The sequence below is a fragment of the Syzygium oleosum genome, unplaced genomic scaffold (assembly GCF_021117445.2).
Source record: "Syzygium oleosum isolate NSW1041296 unplaced genomic scaffold, Sole_v2.1 Sole_v2.14, whole genome shotgun sequence".
NCBI classification, from domain to species: domain Eukaryota; kingdom Viridiplantae; phylum Streptophyta; class Magnoliopsida; order Myrtales; family Myrtaceae; genus Syzygium; species Syzygium oleosum.
In genome coordinates this window covers 4,411,669-4,417,668 of record NW_026607498.1, presented here as the reverse complement: position 1 = coordinate 4,417,668, position 6,000 = coordinate 4,411,669, and positions in this window count along the sequence as shown.

Below are 6,000 nucleotides of genomic sequence, written 5' to 3'. Positions count from 1 at the left end.
GTTTCATGCTTTTGTTCCTCTACTCCTTCCAAGCACTTCAAACTGACAAACTAGTTCTCCGATTTTAGCAGGTAGGCCTGCTTGGCATATTAGCTTCAGATTTCACCCAGACCGTGGGCTAGTACAGCGACCACTTCTAATAGCTTGTTCCCACCTTTAGCTCGGACTGGTATTGCAGCATCAAGAACACAATTCTTCTTCAAAATTCTCTGAGAGGCAACATCAAGAGTTATCCATCCTGTGCGAGACCCATTTTTATCAATTGGAGTCTAACTAAAGGTGAGACAACGTTGAACAGTCTAGCTAACTAGGAATTCCGGGATTGAATCCTTCCTGGTTATGGTCCAATAGTCTCTGAAAAAGATTTCCGAAAACCAGGAGAAATCCTCGGATATTCGACAGGATGGAGTACCCGAGTCGAAGACTGCAAGTTCAAAAGATCTTTTTCGCTTCAATAGCTCCCTATACTGCACTATACAGCTCCGTTTTACTGAGGATTCGACTTCGTATTAGATGAGGCGTGAAACTGATTAAAGATGATCAAGCTAATTCGGAACGAAGAAGCAATGTCCCGTCTCCCGCAAAAACAACGTTAAAGATAAAATAATATTTTCCGCAAATAGAAAATGAGATAGTGTTGGGTAGAATCTGTTTAGCTAGACACCTTTTCTACTACCATTCTCTATTTCATTTTTCATTAGGAAAGACTGGAAATTAGCAACCAAAATAAACAGATAAGATGAGAGGGGCCTCCCTGTCTAATGCCCCTGGAAGGTTGGAAGAAAGGTAGTGGCTCCCCTATTAAATTTCACACTAAAAGAAACTGCTGCGACACATTGGATTATCCATCCTAACCATCTCTCATGTTTAGAGTGCATACCTTCAAGAAATCCCACTCAGCTCGATTATAGGCTTTGAGCATATCTAACTCTAGGATTGGCTCGAATTTTTCCCTCCTCCTTCTAATTCTTAGTTGGTGCAGGACCTCCTATACTATCAAGTTGTTATCTTGAATTTATCTCCCACTCACAAAGCACTTAATCTATGGTTATCAAATATGGAAACCCGGGCTTGAGCCTAGCTATTAGCCATAACCTTTGAAATGATTTTATAAACAAAGTTGCATAAACTAACGTGATTGCTCTAGATTTGGAACAATGACACCTGAAGTGCAAAAAATTGTGTATAGCGCTCACTTTAGTGCCAAAAGTCTTTGCCGGATCACTTAAGTACAAAACCGGAGAAAAAACGATCAGTTAAGTGCTAACCGCGAAAAATTCCGGCCAAAATTAATACGTTGCTTTTTTAATTAAAATTTTAATATGAGTTGGCATTTTAAAAAACCGGTCCACATGGCATTTTCACGTGTACATTTCTCCTCCTCTACCTCCATATCATTTTTTTTCTTTTTTCAATTTTTTTTCTTTTCTTCTCTCCTTCTGCAACCTTGCGCTTCTTCGTTTTCTTCTTTTTTTCGCGACCAACCCCAACTCACCTTTGCCGCTGCCAATCACCAGACCACTGCCACCAAAACATCACATCGGTCACCATTTTCGCCGGCTAATAAGGATCTCACGATAATGGTCTTGAACAAGGGGAATCGCTGGAAAATGGGTAGGGACTCCGGCGTAGGTGGTAATCCACGGCCGGCGCCGGGAATCAAAGGACATGCCATAAAACCATAGGGAATCATAGATTTAGACATAGTTTTAGCTATCAAGGAAGATATCGTGAATCAATCCTAACTCTAAACATCGATTTCATGAAAACAACTTTGTTAGCTCTTTTAGGCAAATAGTCGAACACATTCGAGGCATTTTAAAAGGTAAGCTTCGGACTTGATTTTAATGTATTTCTCAACCTAAACATAGTGTGCAGAGTCTTAAATCATCTCTATTTGTCACGCATCCATCTCACTCTGTCACGATTTGCTCACGATTTAACTTTGAATCCAACGATTGAGAAGCGTTCCGAGATTGAGCAAAAGCAAACCTAGAAGCTTCACGAACAAGAGAAGCGTGAGCTCAAGGCCAAATCCCACCGCCAATTTTCTTTCTCCGATGCCGCCTCCAAACCCAATCCCTCCTCCTCCTTCATGTGATGTTGCAAAGCTCAAACGAAGAAATGGAGGAGAGAGAGAGAGAGAGGAAGATGAACGTCGTTTTGGGATGTACTGATAGATGAAACTGGTTAAACGACGTCGTTTTGGACTTTTTATGCTGATTCAGACCTCCGGCAAGCAACGTAGGCTTAAGATATTAATAAAAAAAAGGCCATGTCATATTTTCGGCCAAACTGAGCGGAGTTGGTACTGAAATGATTATTTTTCAAAAAAATTGACACTTAAGTGATATAAAAAAAACTTGCGACCCTAAAGTGAGTGCCGTACATGACTTTTGGCACTTCTAGTATCCTTATCTCATCTAGTTTTTCAAGATTAGGAGAGTTAGGTACGAGGGAGATGCGAGTTCTATTCAATAATGAAATCAAAAATCCAAGGTTAAGGAAGTCGCTCGCTGTAGCAAATACATCCTATTTCATATCTTCTCAGCGGTGCTGAAAAGATAATCCATTCAAGCCATCTATCTAGTCTAGGTGCTTTCGAAGCTCCCAATCTACATCTTTCACCCCTTTCATATACACCTTTGCTATTCAAAACTGATACGTTGCATCTGGTACCAAGCAAGGCGAAGATCCAAAACAGGATGGCAATTTTGGGGACCCACAGAGCTATACAAGTTTGGAAGCACTCCACAGTTTTTGTTTGAACTGACTTTTGGTCTCTGGTCAACACATCTTCTGCAGATTTCTCCGTTGAAATTCTGCTTCTGTTCCTCCTTTGGATGGTTTTGGCATGAGAATATTTTGTATTTTTATGCCCTCATCTCAACCAATTAATTCTAGACCTCATCCCTCAGTACATCTCATCTTGCTTCAGAGACGTTCTACTTCCTCTTCAAGATTATGTACCCTTTTTCTTCAAAAGCTTCACTGGAATTCTTGACGTTGTTCTCAATTTCTTGCTTGAGAAAGTTAATTGCGCAATAGCAATTGGAGAAGTTCTTCTTACTTTTTCATGACAAATTCAATTTCCAAAGCCGAGGAATTCCATGCTTCTTTCAATTTCCTTCCACTCTCCATCTTCAAGCCAGAAAGCTTCAGACTTAAATTCCTTTCTCCTTTTTTACTGATTGGCTGGAGAAAGCGATATTGAGATGTAATTTGACCAAATGGCAGGAAGTTTATAAGCTTCTGCGTCGGGGAACATCAACCTCCATTCAATGTTACTTAAAATACCCAATCTTGTCACATTTTAGCTTAAGCATCCCCTTCACAATTATTTTCCTATGTGTATGAACACCCTTTTGCACTCATTATCCATCAAAGATCAATCATTCAAGCAGTCTCGAAAAGCATTCAAGTAATATTGTTCAGCCATATGTTTCCCAACTTTCTCCCAATTGGAGAAAATTTCATTAAAATCACTTAAACAAACTCTAGGAAGAAGATTGAGGAACACATTACTTGCAATTCCTCCCACAGTTTAAGTCTCTCTTGATATATATTTGACGCACAAACAAAGGCCCCATTTGGTTCAGCTTTCCCAAGAGTCTTTTGGCCTCTTAAACACTTTGGGAAAATGCTGAGGTGTTTGGCAAACCTTCCCAAGGAGCTTTCAAGTGAAAGCCAGCATTGGGAAGGTTGAAAGCCCATAGCTTTGGGCTTTCAACATTTGGCCAAATGCTGAAACTAATTTTTTCTTCCAAAACTATCCTCACTAATTCTTTAATTTTTCGATTTTGCCTCTAATTATTACTATTCATCTTCTTTGCACGAGGGCGGCTGGCGAGGGCCGGCCAGAGTCGACGAGGCCAAATCGAGATAGCGAAGGGTCGGCGAGGGCCGGCAAGGTCGCATGAGCCCAGTGACGGCCACCTAAGGTCGACTGACCTCAGGCCTCGTCACCTGGGGTCGCGCAATAGCCGCTGGCGCCAGATCTAGCTCGCCAGTGACCGTAGCCCTTCGCCAGCTCTGGCGAAGGGGTTACGTTTTTTTTTAATTAAAAAAAACCCAAAAACCCTTCGCAAAAAGAAAATTGCCAAATACTACTTAAGCCAAAGTAGCTTTATAAAGGATTTTTTACCAAACGCAATTTGCATTTCCAAAGGGGCTTTAAGTTAAAGGCATGTAACAGCCTGAATTTCGATGTAATTCCGGGATCAATAAAATTGACAATATTTCGCATTTTATTTTAGTAAGTCTCGCCCAGAGCTGATCACTCTCGGGATACTAACCAATAGGGTATGGCTAATTAGAAAGCGGTACGTGGACCAAGGACCGGATCGTGAAGCGGACACCGATCACGAGAAATGATGAGAGAATATTATGAACCAATGTGGATCGATCTTAGGAAAGGTAACGGACTTGGTTTGGCCAAGGCCAACGATGTACAATCGGATCGCAGGTGATTCTGCACGACCGAGAGTACACGTGGTCAACCAGTCTTGAACTTAAATCGGACGATCGTGACCTCTGGAACTAATGATAATTTCTTATTCTCTCAATGATAAGGACCGTCATGACTCGGATAACCCTAGGTCGATATGCGTAACCTCTAGACAACCGCCCGTTAGTGAGAGACCCTGAAATTGAAAATCGAGCGAGTTTTGATCACGAAATTGGGCCCGGATTTCGATGTCGAATTTCGATGGCTTAAGAGACTATTCTTGGAAATCTGACGTCATATTATGCTGGCCACGCATATTTTGAGTTAATACAGTTGAAAATTGGAATTTCGGTCCAGGGGTGAAAAATTACGATTTGGGAAAATTTCATTTTGGTACCCAAAGTGGGGCATTTTTCTCAATTTGGTACCCAAAGTGGACATAGTCCCAAATTGGTACCCAAAGTGTCCATTCAGTCTCAATTTGGTACCCAAAGTGCCCATTCAGTCTCAATTTGGTACCCAAAGTGGACATAGTCCCAAATTGGTACCCAAAGTGCCCATTTAGTCTCAATTTGGTACCCAAAGTGCCCATTCAGTCTCAATTTGGTACCTGAGTTCGCCGGCCGGTCAAATGCTCACCGGCCGGCAAGAAATTTACTATTCCGGCTCTTAGGAGCAGTATTTTTTACTTTTTATTATTTTTTTCCCTTTTTCTGTTTTTTTTTCTTTTCCTTTTCCTTTTCTTTTTTTCCTTCTTCCCTCCGCCAGCCATGGCCGCGGAGGAGTCGCCGCGTCGGCCCTCGCCGGCGTCGGGCGAAGCGGCCCTCGCTGGGGCGGCGGGTCGGCCCTCGCCGGCGCAGCGAGGGCGACCCTCGCCCGGCCCGGCGAGGGCCGCCCTCGCCGACGCCGGCGAGGTGACCATCGCCCTCGCCGGATCGCGAGGTCACCCTCTCCCGCGTCGGGCGAGGCGGCCCTCGCCTCCGTCGGGCGAAGGCCACCCTCGCTGGGCGGGCGAGGCCAACCCCACCCGGATCCGGCGAGGGCAAGGGTTGCCCTCGCCGGGATCTGGCGAGTCACCCTCGCCGGCGTCGGGCGAGGCGGCCTCGCACAGGGCTGGCGAGGTCGCCTCGCCTGCGTCGAGAGAGGGCCGACCCAAGCGAGGGTGGCCTCGCCGGCCGCGGGCGAGTGGCCCTCGCCGGCAGCGAGCGAGCGACCCTCGCCCGGCCCGGCGAGGCCGCCCTTGCCCGACGCCGACGACCTCCGCCGGCCATGGCGTGGCCGGCGAGGAGGGAAGAAGGAAAAAAACAAAGAAAGGAAAAGGAAAAAAAAAACAGAAAAAGGGAAAAAAATAAAAAGTAAAAAAATCTTGTTCGATAGCCGAATAGTAAATTTCTTCCGGCCGATGAGCATTTGACCTGCACTTTCAGTACCAAATTGAGACTGAGTGGGCACTTTGGGTACCAAATTGAGACTAAATGGGCACTTTGGGAACCAATTTGGGACTATGTCCACTTTGGGTACCAAATTGAGACTGAATGGGCACTTTGGGTACT